General features: G+C 35.0%; 1 long non-coding RNA gene across 1 annotated transcript in view; it reads right to left on the bottom strand.

Annotated features, from left to right (window-relative positions):
• LOC145669309 (uncharacterized) overlaps positions 1 to 17,730 on the bottom strand; it is a 68,764-nt gene that overhangs the window by 34,746 nt on the left and 16,288 nt on the right. The window lies entirely within an intron of this gene.

The raw sequence follows: 17,730 nt of genomic DNA, 5'->3' as shown, positions 1-17,730 counted from the left end.
TTCCAAGATTGGGAATAAAATTCAGTATCTAATACAGTGTGTTACAGGACATTATTACTAATTGTACATATAGTTTGCATTGGTTCTTCAACTGTAAGGCTATGAATTTCTTTACTCGTACATGTTTCTAACTAAATAACTGTCGGCAAGTTTTACTGCATTCCCTTTCATTTTCCGTTTGAAATAGATAAAACCAGTGTTCGAAGTGAAAACAAAAAAGAAGAGACGGTATGTTTTATTACGAATTTGACTCGACATACCGGCTATCTAAATGTTGAAATACAGTAAGGGTATGCTGCCGAAAAGATTGCATTTCCATTTACATAATGATTGAAGACCATTGGAGAGCTTGTCTGTAGTTACGGATGGGGGGAGCCATGGTGAGACTTTGATTTTCCACCAATAACTTTCTGAAAAAATACAAAGAAATGTCCTCTTATGTTGTATTATAGAGAATTATACACGAAAATGCTCAAAGCTTGAGTTTTAACAATTTCCTGCGGGAAAACTCCGGGACCCTCCACTCGACTGAGGGGTATTCCAAACCCCCAAAAGATCTGTCCATCTCAGCAGATAATCCCTAAATCTGCTTAAACTCATCTCGTACAATCCATGCTCAAAACACGACATTTATATGTACAAGAAGACACACACATACATAAGAATGAAACAATTCAGTATAGCACATCAAAATATAAACTAGATGAACTTCTTTGAAGACACCTCAGTATAAAAACAAAAGGTAGGAGAAAGATAACGAAAATGTCGGTGTTGTCAAGTCAGAAATTATTTCTAGGTAAGAAATAAAATCTTTTTACGTGCAAAGCTATTCGTCAATTATTGTGTATAAAAATGGATTTTAAAGGTGTTTAGCATCTACTGCTACTCTCCACTGACGGGTATGCCTTGATCACTGAAAAACCAGAGGCGGTATGCCTTCATCACTGAAAAACCAGAGGCAGTATGGCATACCACCGCATACCGTCTCACTTTGACCACTGGATAAAACTGTCAAAATTTACGAATAATTATTATTATTAACCAATGGTTTAGCTTCATTATCAATCCAGTTCTACTGCTACCAAGCAAGTTGGAACTTGCATACAGTAGTACTAAGCCACAGCCACTGGATACACATTCACTGGATGTTCAAATAATTAAGTTTTCTGTAGTAATTTAAACTTCAAACTCCTTAGGGAAAAAAAAAAACTTGTTAATCTAGTTTAAATACACGTTTCTGCAAAAGTGGCTGAATAAAACATGAAACACAAAATTTTTAAGCAGTGCAGAAATTTGTGTCCCTTCGTGTTTGAATCCTCAGTAATGGTACGTAATCCTACATTTAAATTGCTTCCTATTCCAGTCGCTAGAGGGGGTTACATATTTGGACAACAACTACTTAAATACATGGGATATAATTCAATAAATAATCCTGAATATAATGTAATTTGACACATTATTTTAGCTGATATATATATATATATATATATATATATATATATATATATATATATATAACTGCAATGTTATAAATAACCATTACATATTTTTTAAAAAAAAGCCTAGGAAAATTAACTAACCTGCTAAAATTCAGTAAATTATATTTAAAATAATAATAATAATAATTTGTGAATAACGGAATAAATTATGAGATAAGGGACACGTGTATACTCATAAAAATAACCCACCATACCAAATTTGATCAAATCGATCGTATTTCAGTGAAATTTCTTGGTTTTACTCAGTTCAAACCGAAATTTGATCGCCAATAACTAGGAAATCAAAGGTCTACACACCATAGTGTGTCATAATATGTATACTAAGCTTCTCGAGGTATATCACCATGTCAAGCTTGTTCAAGATTGAATGAGCTTAGCGATGTCCTATAGCCTATAATATCCTTGTACAAAGTCCAAACTTTTACTTTGGTGACCAATAACTTGGGAAAAGATCTGCACATTACGTTAATTTTGGTCAAGATCGGATAAGTTCCATAGATCGCGTATGATGCATACTACCCTTGTAATAGAGTTTTTAAAAAATGAAGAACGAGAAATGGAGATGGGACTCATAAGCACCTAAGGCTCGAATACAACAACTTCCTTAAAGCGAGTCTGGACTCGAATTTTGTCTCGTTTTAGAGCCAAGACAAGATTCGAGTTATGTCTTGTTTTCGTACGAATCCCTAGCTGAAATCGAACCAGGATTTCTCGTATCACACGTAAGCGTTCATCTGTAGCTTATCTAAAAGATTCATCCTTTTGTTTAACTTTAGATACGAGTGTAATTCAATTATTACTATTATTATTATTGTTGGTCGTAGAGTAGGCAGTCACAGTAAGTAAAAAGTAGAATGATTGGTTGTAATTTTTCTCCCGATTACTAATTCTAAGATCAATTTGTTTCTTTAATTTTATAATTTTAAGATGTTTATAAACACAATAAAAAATGAAATGAAATATTTTAGTTTAACGTCCCACGATTATGCCCTTTAGGCAAAAGGAGACGATGATTAAGGCAACTGAATGATGGTGGAACAATTGGTGGAATGAAAAAGTGGGAGGAAACAGGAATACCCCAAGAAAACCCGCGGACACCATGTACAACAACAAGATTCCACCACAAACTTACTTGTATGGAGATGGAACCAGGAACCCGACACACCAGAAGTAAGGTCTCTATCACTGAACCACTGTGCCCCCCAACAAACACAATAAAGTACGTATATATACCTATAGTATTGTAATTTTATATTTTAAAAAAATACGAATGATATTGTGCAATTCTATGTACAATTAAAATTACTTATGCAGGATACAAAACTAAAATGAGTGTAAGCACTTAGTTCATGCTACCGAGCTACATATACTAATAACGGGAATTGAAACCAACTTGCCGGCGTCAAAGAAAATAATGGAAGCTAGATGGAAACAAGGATTCTGTCAAATGACTTATAGTTTATCCATGTCTTTAAAAAAATAAAAATAGAAAAAAAGCAATTATTCTGTATATTCTGATCACCACTTAGGGAGAACGCCGAGTCCTGACCCTTGATTACAAAACTTCATTTTGTACACTTTCTTAATAATACTATGTTTGTTCAGTAGAGAATTGATCAATGTAGCATTAAGATTTTGTCTTCCACTTCATATAAATTCCTTCTTATAAAAAACAATCTAATTCTGTAATATTTTTTCTGAGAATATAGGTGACAGTACTTATCAATTATTGCTCATTGTCTTATCGGATGTAGAATAACACCAGTTCAATACTAAATAAACGTTGGACCCTCCCAACAAAAGTCTGGATGCGCGTCTGCCTGATCCTGATTATATTACACGTGAATGAGTTTATAAACGGATCGAAAATAATTGAATATAGTTCATTGATGATTACAGAAGATTTTCTACGGGGGCGGGGGGATTTCAATGCACTGGAGGCGAAAATTAATATTCTGAAAATACTGGGAATCCACATTCAGTGTTCGTAGTTTGAGGGGAAAAGGGATTTTTTCAATAAAGTGTGAAAATTCAGGGAAATTCTTGCGCTGACTGATTGCCTTAAATTTTTCTTTGTTCTTCTGAAATAAAAGAACATAATAGCAATACTGTGTATATGTGTGTGTGTTCAAAGTAGCATAATTTGCTCCTATTGTTGGATTGTGTAGTGTATTTTTGTAAAAAAAAAAAAAAAAAAAACCGTGAAAGAAAAGGTAAAAGGAAAATAGAAGCAGAAAAAAAAATGGTGGACACTTCCTTTAATATAGCTAAATTAATCTTATCACATTGTCATAGGAATTGAAAACTCAACAAACTAGGGAAAATTTGATAAGAAAATGGGAAATTTTGTGTCAATGGAGGGAAATTGTCTTAAGGAAACCTACCAACACTGACCACATTGTGCATGATAGGATATTATGATCTTGGGGGTTACTTCGTGGCCCCCAGTCCACCCCCTGAAACAATAGTTTGTAATGGGATTCGATATAACTGTCTCTTCAGTTATACTTTTTTTTTTTCAAATATTCATAATTCAGTTTAATCATGACATTTTCGTATTTAATTTATAACAATCATAATCTTAGCCATATTAGTATATCATTTGAACCTGACATTACTAATTTGCGTGTTGTGTATCTAGCAAACTCTTTTACGTAAAATCACACTTCTAGAAAAAGAAAAAAAGAGCTAATCACTGCAGTAATACAGGGTATTAACTTCGGACTTGTTCATACAAGTCTATTCTTGACTGTCTGACAAAGCGGCAGGTGTTCGTAAAGAAACAACGATATTTCTTTGTAAGAAGTCCGTGAGAGAAAAGAAATGATGTCAAACACAAGATAACAAGGAAGCCATAGATTTACAAGAAGAATGGTTCCGCAATATCTTTATGGGAAGAAAATCTGGTTTTTCGCGCCAATATTTATTCTCGGATGTTTTCCAAATATGAACATCTTAAAAGAAAATGTATGAAGAATAAGAAAAGTAACACATGCTTGAGAGCATTGTACTGCCTTACTTAGATATAAATGGAAATATTGTGATCGATTTTTATATTGATGTTCAGGAAGGAAATGAACTATAGAATAAATTTAGAAACAAGTTATATTGTTTACCTTAATACAAAAATAAATAAAGTACACCGTGATTATGTATATAACTGAACACAGAATTCTGGCAACATAATTTAACAGTACGTATTTCTGCTGTGTGGGTTTCTTCTTCTTCTTCTCATTGGTTGATTTACTTTTTACAACTTAAAATGTAACTGACAATTATTCCGACATATATCGTGGTGCCATCTTTACAATCGAAGTTAATCGTCATTTATCACAATCTTCCGACTAGTGTTACCCACAAGGCGAGACAAAATAGAATATTCGTTACTAGATACAGGGATGAGATGAGACAGAACTTTAACAATAGAAGCAGGCAGTGGCGTATTTAGGAGGAGGGCTTCCGGGCTTAAGCCCCCCCCCCGAATTTTTACTTACCATAGTAAAGTATATGAAATATCTTGCAGAATTTTCACATTTTCAGGCAAAGACTGCCCGAAACAAAATCGTAAATACGCCACTGGAAGCAGGTATACATTTCGAGACGAGACAGCCCGAAATCTCGTCTCATGGGCAACACTACTTCCGCCTTATCAAAAAAGTAAAAAAAAAAAAAAAAAAAAAAAAAACTGATCAGCCTCACTCATTCCCAGTGTATGAAAATATTTGATATTTTATACAGTTTCTAAACTAAGGAATTTTCTTATATCTCGTGAAGCGTATTACGCTTTCGGTTGGGTTCTAGGTTGCAAAAAATTTAAATGCATTGCTTTAGTTGTTGGTTCTACAAATTTACAAGTAGCTACTCCTAGCTTCTTTCAGTGGCAGACGTCAGAGTATCAGAAAATTTAGCCTACTCCCACAAAAACATTATTTTCAAGTTGGATTGTCCTGGCCAGTGAATTTGATAGTCAAGTCGCCTTAGTTGAAAAAAAAAAAAAAAAAAAAAACGCCCAATTCTGTTTCAGAAGGTCCAGCCTCAAGAGCGAACATCTTATGCTTCATCAGTAATTGAACCTGGAATCAAATCAAACTACACACATAAATGACACCTCTCATTCTACACAGGGAATTCCTATAACCAACTGTAATTTCAGATTTCCTATGGAGATAAGAGGGGATTTTTCAATACACAATGAATAATGAGAAGACTGTGGAAATACACAACTGGTAATCTACGTTAAGAATGATCTGAGATACGGCTCGGGAGTGAATTTCACAGCTTCGGTGGGGGAAGGATTACTTTCTAAGCCACCCCTGAAATCATCACTGACTATAACTATGAAACAATTCGAAATTACTATCAAAAACAAAGAACAAAAGAAATAATTAATGTATCGTGAAATAAGAAAGATTCTTTTTCTTGCAGGATTGTCATTTGGGGCTCCAGGGAGGGGGCAATTGCCCCTCTGGATATGACATTTGTATACATTTTAATCCATAAGATAATAGTATGCCAATGAAAACCACGAAAATCTACTGACATGTAGGGTTTTGCTCCACCCCCCACCCCCAAAGCAAAATCTGAGAAGACGCTGCTGTTTTCTCATTTGGAAAATCGGATAAATGTACTTCTCTGACTTTTACAATAGGAATGCTTCTTGCAATATCTTGTTCATAAATGTTTTATTGAGCTTTGCTAACAAAACCAATCCCAAATTATTTTTCGTGCAATGTAGCAACTTGATTTGCATACAGATCTAGTTTCATGTGGAACTATTTGGTGTCGTATTTCGATTCAGCGATCGACACTTGAAAATATTCAATATTCAAAGAAGATGTTTGATATGTCAAACTGGACTTTTTCTGTTCACTTAATTTTATTTCTTTATATAATTTATACAGAGTCGTGGTAATGTTGTCGATAAGGCGTCGACGTAGTAACCGAACGAGCCGGGTTCGATTCCTGATGGATTTATTTCTGTTTTACCATCCTTCAAGGATGGTTTAGGGTTCATTCAAACTCTGTAAAATGGGTACCTGTAAAGAAATCCGAGGGTGAAGGTGGCCAGGGCATCATTACCTGTATGTGCCGCAGTTACGAAAAGATGGAAATCCCGAGTGCTACATCGCCCTATCACAGATGGGGGCCACCATTTTGCTTCATATAATTTACGTACATTTTATGTATGAGTAGGTTCTCAAATTTTATGCAAACTAAAAAAAGGGCAATTCATTTCAGATATTGGTATTTTAAACAAAACGCTCTAAGAAAGGATTCATAGAAGAGTGAGATTTATCTCTCAACATGGCAACACTGAACTTAATGCCAACAGTGCTAAACTGAAAGGTGAAACGAGGGAAGTCTTTATGTGTCTTATGTCATCATTAGCTGTACAAACTTCAAAACAAATCAAGAGCACTAATTGTTTAAACACGAAGATGGTTCTGTTCTGCACTTGCACAAGCTCATTTAGGAGATTACTTGTGATTAATCTAGTTCTGTTCTGGTCACTTCTCTTTAAAAACCTGGATATATTACTCTGTTTACAAAATCTGCGCGGAACATTTTCAGGAAGAAAAAAAGATGATATGACCAGAGAAAACCCTATTATGTAACCCTGTATATAAGTCTGTGGGGACTTGGTCTTCGTGGCAATCTACTTCTAGACCACTGGTGTCCAATTATAATGAGCCTGAGGGCCATAACCGTCTTTACTAGTAAAGTGGAGGACCGCAGCTAATAATAATAATAATAATAATAATAATAATAATAATAATAATAATAATAATAATAATAATAATAATAATAATAATAATAATAATAATAATAATAATAATTATTATTATTATTATTATTATTATTATTATTATTATTATTATTATTATTATTATTATTATTATTATTACACCAGAAAAAATATTTAAAAAATGTATTTGAAATCTTATGTACATATTCAACGTGATAAATGAAAGTGACTAGCAATGTTATCAAGGGCTGGGATATCTACATCCATTCCTGTGTTTGTTGTGAGCCGCAGGAGATGTAAAAGAGAAGAATCTCCAAGGCAGCTTCTGAAGCGATTCTTCACAATTTTCATGGTGGAAAATGCACTTTCATACAAATAAGTACTATTAAACGCTTACCTCTTTTCCGACCAAACCTGAAGATATAGGGAAAGGTGTTGCCGTGGATTCCCGCGCCTTTTTGTTATATAGAATCGCTAAATAGATGTCTTATTTCGAAAGGAGAGTGGAAACATTAAAAGAATGAATAAATATAAATGAAAATAATATCAGTAATAGCAATCGTAAATCTTGAGAACTTTGTGGGCTGCAGAAAATGGTTTGGGGGGCCGCATGCGGCCCGCGGGCCTCTATTTGGACAGCACTGTTCTAGACTATTGTACTAGCCAAAGCGATCGAAGAAATATGTATAATTAGATATTTGGTCTTCGGGATTCGCACGAGACATGAGATTTTTTCTTCGGCTGTCTCGTCTCGTAAATATGTCGTGAAAGAGATGTTTCGTCTCGAAAAAAGTGTGTATGTTTCTACAGATCTCTCGTCTCAAATCTCGTTACGAAAATTCTGTTTCGTCTCGTCTCGTGCTTAACTCTAGTTCATTTTGAACATTTACACGCATACATATAATTTGTAATTGGGAAAAAGAATATATGTAGATTATTTGCAACTATCTTTCCTCCAATAAAGCAGTTGAATGAATGATTGGGAAGGAAAAGCAAATTTTGGTTTTTGTTTGGCACAACTATGTAGCTTTTAGATATTTTCTTTGCATTGATTTTTATGGGGGAGGGAACAGGCACGCACAGAGACTATATATATATATATATATATATATATATATATATATATATATATATATATATATAAGAAACCCTTAACTAGAGAATGTACCTACCTCTTTTACTTCTCTCAACAGTAACCTTGAGAGTTTGAGAAGGAAGCAAAATAACATGGGAGCTTTGCATTCCAAAGAACGGCAGGTGTTGTTCAGTATGCCCTCCTAGGCATCGGCTATTGTCATATGGTTCCCGAAGACCATTAAAAATACTTCGTGGTATCGCAAGAGTTTTACCCACCCATCCATCCACTCTTTAAAAAATCAAATGCAACGATGTTTTATTTATGTGTGTTGTGAAGAGTCGTTGTAAACTTACTGTCAATTCGAATCTCCTACAGGAGCACGGCATTTACAACAATAATATCTTCTCTCTAACAGTATTCAGTGGTTGAGATTTCTGTATATTCACTATTATTAAATCAATGGAATGCAAAGACGCTACTAGAGGTTTCGAAGAAGTGAATGTGCTTTTGTATATCCATTTCCAAGACTGAAAAAAAAAAAAAAAACTATTATTTATATGGTGTTCGTATGTCGTTCTAGCCACGAACGTAAAAAGTTTGGTATTATTTATTTAGTTACTTACATAAGATATGGAAAGTCATCTTCTAAGTTAAAAGTGTATAGAATTATATAAAAATTCATATAGAACCACTGCCTTCTTTCACTCCCTGAAAGTACACTCAACATTTCCTTTGTTCTTCTAAATGTTTATTTGGGGCCAGGATGGCTCAGTGGTAAAGCGCTTACCTCTGGTGTTTGGAGTTTCTGGTTCAATTCCCGGCCAAGTAAGCTTGTAGTGAAGAATACCGTGCTTGTTGGTTTTCTCGAGTATTCCCTTTTCTCCCACATTTTCATTCCACCAATTCTTCCATCATCATTCATTTGCTTCAATCATCGTTTCCCTTAGCCTAACAGGCATAATCGTGGGACGTTACACTGAGAAAAAATGTAGGTGGCGTACTTAAAAAGATAGGTTACATGCATAATTCCTGTAGTTTTTGGACTTAACGTACAGCAGACGTATAACTGAAAACGCATGTTTTATAATGCTTCCCGTATAAGTGTTCCATCTAAACGTATTTTTTTTTTCGTATGAAACAATATAGGCGGTCAGCATCTCACATACAAATGGACGTATATAACATACAGCTGAGGAATGTAACATAAGTATATGCATGTGATATATGGAAAATTGTTAGATGTCAGACATCCTGCAACGGCATGATGTAACATCTAACTACGGGGAAGTGAGTAGGCCTATGTAGCATATGGATAACGTATGCTCCATACTGATTTCTGTAGTAAGCAAGAGGATTTCGAATATTTGTACAATGACCGCTTTCCGGAGAACGGTTCTTTCTCAGTGTAAACTCAAAGATTTCATTTCATTTCATTTTCTAGATGTTTATCTTGGTAACGTAGCTGATGAGAACGAAAAAAAAAAAACACTAGTTGATAATAGGGGTACCATGTAACGGACTTTAGAAAAGAGAACAATTTTAGATTTCAGTCAAAGGTTTATACTACTCGACACACTTGTGATTTCAGAATATTTCTCCCGGGGAAAGGAGGAGGATTTCAATAATCAGGGGATGAAAAGTACTTTTGCGAAAATACTGATGATCCACATTGAGCACGATCGGAAATATGACCCCCGGGAAAAATCCATTACCACCATCCCAGTCATCTACTGAAATCATCGTTGATTGAGAACTGTATGCTACTCAATATTTAAAACTGTTCCTCACGTTTCACTCACTTTCAATTCTCTATAACCCTAATTCATGATCCTAAGATGGTAGTACGTGCAAGCTGGCTGGAATTGAAAAGTGTAACATATCTATTTGCGTTTCTGTATAAATATTTAGCTACTATATTTTGGGGTTACTTTTGATATTATAGCAGTTAATTTTCGTATGTCTAAAATATACAGTCTTGATAGCGTTTCTACACATGAAACAAGAAATAAAAGATATACCAGAGTAAAATTACAAATCTAAAATATTAGGGTAGTATCAAATAACTCAATGTTATAACCCACTAATAAAGCTGTCAGGTAGCATGTGTTTTAATAACAACAATATGTTCTTTGTAAATAATCGAATTGCATGTTTTATTAGGGGAAAATGCTCTAAACTCCTAGATTTCCTTCTGGAGGGTTATGCCGTTACAACGGTGCCGACTTTCCGAAATTTATGTGGGTGCATATCAGTGGCGGGATATGTTATGTTTTGGGGAAGTCTCGATACTTTTTGATTGATTTCCTTTCAGTTAAAATCTTTTATGAACACTTGTCATAAAGGGCTGTGCTCGATTTTATTCACAATATAATTCTATTCTTTTATAGGGACTGACTTTGACTAGGCCAGAGACAGGCGAGGAATGGGGGAGTTTGTGGCTTGGTTGCCTTTGCACAAACACATTTGAAACAAACAATTATGTTTTAGATGTTAAGAAATTTTAACCTCCATCTTAGATTTTTAATTGTTTATTATTTTTCGGTAATGGAAAGTGAGAAATATTCATTTTATTTTGTATCTATCAAACTAAAAATCTTGTGGTGCTGGAGCCTTGGAGCACTCATGTAGTCGGCGCGCATGCGCCGTTAATTCATTTCTGTATATTTTATACGCATCAGGATCAGATATCCTACGACAACCGCCTACTGTGTATGTTTTCCAATATGCTGACGATACTGCATTTTTTAGCACTTGGAAATCTATGCTTCAGATCAGCAGAAGCTTACAATTAACACTGGTGCAGAAACTGGATTGATAATTTTCTTACCTGATGCAGAAAGTGGAATTAAACTGTCAATCCCAAGGAAAAACACAAGCATTTGATTCGCTTCCACCTAAAATGTAGAACTAAAGTGTTAAGAAACCCTGCTAATCTTCACGTATTTGTTAACAGACATTTCCTTCGAGCAACTTATTGCTCCTGCCTGCTACATTTCTTGGTGTAGTAGCTATTCGATTCGACATTCACTTGGAAGCCTCACTTTCAGAAACTCATTCAGTAAGTTTTAACTGGGTTTAATCTATTGTCTACTGAGACGCCTTACTGATACGACTAGAGAAGCTAGCGTCTTACTAAAGACATATAAAGTTTTAACTTTTGTTCACATCGCTTGGTACCACACTTCACCTAAACTATACGAGAAGTTAGCAGTTCTAGAGTGCCATGTCATACTCCTGGCATATCACATAAATAACATTACGCACGAACATTGGGCTTTCATTACGTCTTACATCAGTCTCGAGTTGCCCAGAAACAGAAGATACAGTATATCTATCATAAGTCTCAACTAATATTTCTAATGTGATTATGACGTCAACACACTTCATATCATCGTTGCATGGTTTATCTGATTATACTTATCCTCCAAAAATTATCTGTCTTTTGTATATTAGGACCATTTGTACTACACCTTGCACTGCTTTGTTAATGTTTCATTTCTAATACGTATGAACTTTTACCTATTTTTGTTCTTTTCTCTCACGTTCTTCTTTATTACTGTTATACTTACCTAATCTATTAGTGCTGTATTCACATCAATGAAAAACCACTGTCACAAACAGAGCGTAACTCTCTAATGATTGAGAGTAGATGCTTATTTGAACCATCACACCAATGAGATGAAAATGATGAATAAAGAGATGTCGTAAATTTAATTCCATATCTTTTTTTTAAAAAAAGATCATATGATTTATCTCAAAAGTCTCCATTATCAGAAACGTGAAAACTACAACTTTAGTCTGTTTCTACCATCCATTCACTGCAGACGGATGATTCATGAATTCATGAAATGAGAATGGGTGAGAAAATGTGAGAAATGCGTGCAAACTCACCGAAATGATGTTGTTCACCACAAACGCACATAGTTCGTGATTGTAACATACAAGGAACCCTACCACAGAACCATCCTAAAAAAATATTGGTAGGTAACAGGCGGTATTTTTCGTACTAGTTGCGATATGTCATCATGATCATAATTTTAAGCCACTTACAACTAATGTTGTCCACTAGACGAAACATTTATCGAGTTTCGTGAGCAACACTAATTCACTCAAGCCTTAGATCTCAAACACTGTATGATTCATAGTAATATATATATATAAATTTGATATATATATGGAATGGAGAGCAGAATGGAGAGCATTTACCAACGTTTAACGACACACAAATCATTATACAATATACTCCAATAATAAATATGATTTAAATGTTTTTATATCACATCTTTAATGAACCTCTCGTGACGCGAAAGCATTCTGATAACTTCGAGATGAAATTAAGCAAAAAAACTCAGGTCATAAATTTTGTACATGAATTTACAAAAGGAGACAAGAAAAACTTCCGAGAATCGATACGGGACGAGAAAGAATTCTTCAAAAATCGAGATCGAGATGAGATTTTTTTACAAAATTTACGAGACGGTACGAGAAAACCTTACTTCTCGTCTTGTGTCGTCTTATGGAGAACATAAGCTTTTCTTGTGGTACGCTCCTCACCTAAACTTTTTATCCTTATATAGCACTTATCCCCTTTTTAATTGTAGTCTTTTGTCTGCTCCCTATTTTTCCTTCTACCATACCTTCTATCATTCAGAATACAATTTCTTCTCAAACAATGTTCTAACCAGGTTCATTTTTTGTTTTCAAATAGCTTCAATATTATCTCCTTTTCACTCAATTTTTAACACTTTCCAACTTGACTTTTATTCTTTTCGTATGGTGTTCACGCTTCTATATAGGCATTTTCTATCATGTAGAGTAAAATATTCAACACGGAGCATTTGATGGATCTTTTTCAACTTTTTTTTCAATATACGTATAAAGCTAATCAGTGGCGTATTTATGGGGGGTTATTTGGCTCATTCCCCCCCCCCCCGCCCTCCGGAAATAAATTTGTTAGTTTTTTGCATTCTACGCATAACAATAATCCATCTTACCATTTCTAAGAATTTCATTGACTTTCCAGTTTCTTATGCTTTTTGTTCAGAAATAATATCGTATTTGTCAAATTTCATTATATTCAGTTATTTCTGACCTCTTCCCCTCTCTCACACAATGTTTTCATTTCTCATATCTGGTAGTGTCATTATACAAATGTTAAAGAAAGGAAAATGAACTTTATTAAAATTTGGTGGCGCCCAAAATTTGCAGGCTCCCCTAGCCCCTCGAAACAAGATCCTAAATACACTTAGCCTTGGTTTTTCCTCTAATCTACTATCATGTCGTCTAAAATGTATTGAACCTTTCGCGCACGAGATGCCGTTAGTGCCAAAAATCTCAGGATATATGAGTCGCAGTGGATACGACCTAACGTCATTTCAAGCTGACGGTTCAAGCTAGTAGATGTGACAAAGTGGTGGAATTCTTATCAGACGTAAGGTTTGAAGACGAGTGAACATTCCGCAAATCTGTGTTACATTTTACAATTTTATTTCGATAAAGGCGCAAACGCTTTGCAGACCCGTGAAGAAATTTGTGTTGCTTGTGGGCAAGATATGTTATCAAAACCAATAGCCAAAAGATGATTCACTCACTTGGGTACTCGAAATTTTGATGTCCAAAATGCTCCTCGCAGTGGGCAACTGACCATGACAAAAAAAATGGATGATATTCTGGCAAAAGTCAAGCAAGGCTGGCATGTAAATAATCATTAAATCACCAAATACCTAAAAAAATGGATGATATTCTGGCAAAAGTCAAGCAAGGCTGGCATGTAAATAATCATTAAATCACCAAATACCTAAAAAAATGGATGATATTCTGGCAAAAGTCAAGCAAGGCTGGCATGTAAATAATCATTAAATCACCAAATACCTAAAAAAATGGATGATATTCTGGCAAAAGTCAAGCAAGGCTGGCATGTAAATAATCATTAAATCCCCAAATACCTAAGCTTACATCACCCAAAAGTATTAAACTATTTGGAGAAAGCTGGCTACAAAAAGAAGCTCTGTGTTTGGGGGTCACATGATCTGACTCAAAAAACATTTATTCATTTGCCAGAATTTCCATCTAACTGAAAAGTGATGAACTCGAGCTATTTCTGAAGCGGTTGATCACGAGTGATGAGAAGTGAATAACTTATGACAACAATATGTGATTGAAGCGAGGAAAGGCTCCACAGTCTGTGGCAGAACTCACAGTCACGCTGTGCGTTTGATGAGATTGGTAGGCATCATGCATCACAAGCTGCTACTGCCGTGCAAACGATAGAAGTCGGACCTGTACTGTCGACAATTAGCCTGAGAGTGCAAGTAGCAATTCAAAAGAAATTTGCTGGAACTGGTCAAGAGAAAGAATTTCGTATACCGCGCTGACAACACCAGACCGCATACATCTTTAATGACCCGCCAGACATTAAGAAGATAACTTGGTTGGAAGGTTTTAATGCATCCACCATATAGCCCGTACATTGCGTCTTCAGATTGTGGTTTATTTCGGTTTCTGCAGAACTCCCTAAATGATGTTAAGTCAGTTTCGTCGAAAGAAGTCTGTGAAAACCACGAGTTACTCTTTTTTATTTTTCAGAAACCACAGAAGTTATATAGCAACCGAATTATGGTCTAGCCGGACAGAATATCATCGAACAAGATGGTACGTACATATATGGATTCATAATGTAATTTTCAAATAGTGAATATGTGTTCAATTTTAATATCTAAATAGTTAATACTTTTTAGACAACCTTTATGTAGACCCCCTCATAATTTCTGCCGAATTTTTACAATGCTTCGATTAGATTTATCTTCTCTTTGCTAGTGTCAAATCTTCAAACTTAAAATTTCAAGGACTAAATACTAACACGTGTAAGTAGAACTCTGAAATCTCGCATAGATTCGTAAACCTGATGGCAATACAAATATTTATATATAACATATTGTTCCACTGTAAAATTTGATGTTGTAGCAACGTCAATTAAGCATTATTTAAATAGATGGCAGGGTGGTTAAGTGCTGGTTCAAGACCTTTATGTAACGTATTTAACAGAAAAGTTACGAACTTAATGTATAATATATACAGTACTTTTGTTCTGGTAATGTGAGTTATTTTTTTCGAACTTCTCTTCTTTAATTAAAAAAAAGTTATTTCTTTACCCATTTCTCAAATATGAAAATTATTTTTTTCAATTTAAATTGATTTGAAGGGTCTAGGGGACTAAATTTTTACTGGCCTCCTCTAAAATTTTCACGGTAGGTTTGCAAATGAACTATAATATGGAATGAACTAATATTTTTGGACCGGACCCCGCCTAACTTCCACCGGCCCCCCCTAAATTTTCGAGCTGGCTACGGGCCTGAAGAGTGAAACAAAAATAGGGGAAACTATACAGTCGTGGGCACCTTAAGGCATTTTTTTTAGTAATTAATTTATAACTTTTATACGTTTGGCCATATGTATCTAATATTTGTCAAATAATATTGTTACAATATGGGCTTTAAAATAAATATGATATCGGACTGAAATGTAACGTTAAGTACGTGTAATATTTTTTTTTTTTTAAAAGTACTTTAACTTTTATAGTGATGGGCACTACAGAGACTGAGTTGGGCACTTCTGATTATAGTTATGGGCACCTGTGCAGAAATTTCTAAAATTATTTACTAATGTCAAGATACATTACTTTGTTACATAAATGCATAATACAGCATCTCGTTTTGATGTTTTGTAGTTTTATAGTAACAATTTTAATAAAAAATTAAGAACTTATGAAATTAGGCACTCTGTTTGCCTAATCGCTGTCACTTTCAGTTTCGTCTAAGATCTGCAAATACTGGATACAATAACATACATCATCTTCGTAGGTTTCTCCACTGCAAGAAGGCAAGCTTTATGAAAAGCCTGTCCACAGCGTTTGCAGTTCATTCCTGGTAAACGAGGTCCTACACTCACCACACTGGTTACACAATCCAGAAAGTGAAGAAAGTACGGTTTTCCAATTGTTCCGTGCCGTTTTCCAACACCCTCACTTTCAATATGTTTGAATCTTCTTTGGATGCTGAAGAAGAATGAATTCCCTCAATTTTGTTCTCTTGCAGTTCGCCAAAAAGCACTCGTTTAGCCGGAGGGGCAGAAGATAATTTCTTCACATCAGCTCCAGTTATACCTGTACGTTCAGAAGAAAATGGATTAACACTAGGAGTATCTTCGTGTCTTTTTTCTACTTTTCCAGCTGGACCTGACTATTTAACTTCTCTTTTCCCCTTTCTCTCCTCTTTCTGCCTCTCTTGTTTTTCTTTTGTGTTTCTTTTCTCTTTGTGCAGCTCTTTCCATTTATCTTATGTTATTACAAATGGGAATCTTTGAATATTGCGACCTTTCCGCTTTGGCGTTTCTGGCCATACCAAACAGTCCTTAAAAAGCGGCATATCTGATTTCTTGATTGAATACATTTTACCCCGGTCAGTAGTTCTGTTTTGCTCTTCTGGTGTCACCTCAACTTGTAGAGAAGTGTTTGCTTCCTCAAATTGTTCTGCTAAAGCACTTTCAGTCTGTTGTAATCTTGGTGAGTTTGAGGCTCCATCTGACGGCAACTCATCATTTTTGTGGATTTTTATGAGCGTTTCATCTTTAGAAAATTCTTCAAATATCTTACAGAGAAGGCGAAAATCTTCACATTTTTCTTCATGACCATTTGCAGCTTTATCTGTAAACTGTTTTATTTGGTTACACTTCTCGGGCTCAAGTAAATCACAAAACTTCTCATAAGTCAAATAATGAAAACTTGATTGCATTTAAATTGTATTTACATAATCTTGGAAATAATTTAGTCCTCACTCAGCCCCGCAAACTAACTTGGGCAGCTACCTGAGTGAAAACGCTGTGATTAGTTTCTTAAAAGCCGGTATTTACAGCAGTAGCAAATGATGTTGCTGAGTAATCACATCCGAGGCATCAATGCAAAAATCACCGATAGACACTGGCCATTACATCACAGAATTCAGCTTAAAATCAACTAGGCCTATTTCGTACTCCATAACTTCACGTGTAAGTACTGTACATGGCACCAACGTAAGTTACTGGCGTTTCTCCTAGCGCGAGGACTGTAGCTATATTTTAAATGTAATCATATGTGATAAAAATGAATAGGCCTTGTTATTAATTTTCAAGGAAAAAACTGTAGACTTAGCAATATGAAAAAAGAGGCTTCGGACTTCCAACGCACACTGACGTTTGTGCAGTGCTTCCCCTTTGTTCTTTTTTGGGATCATGATCTAGGTCTAGCTGAGTCGAAGCGTCGAAACCTTCCTTTCATATTGGTAAGAGTGCAGATTTCCTACTTTTCCCTAACATTAAATGTAATCAGATACATGAGAAACTTAAATCTACTTAAGTATCCTGATTATAATGGG

This window comes from Thermobia domestica, chromosome 13 (genome assembly GCF_964235325.1).
Source record: "Thermobia domestica chromosome 13, izTheDome1.hap1.1, whole genome shotgun sequence".
NCBI classification, from domain to species: Eukaryota; Metazoa; Arthropoda; class Insecta; order Zygentoma; family Lepismatidae; genus Thermobia; species Thermobia domestica.
Note: the sequence above shows the minus strand (reverse complement) of the source record. Positions and strands in the feature narration are given on the sequence as shown.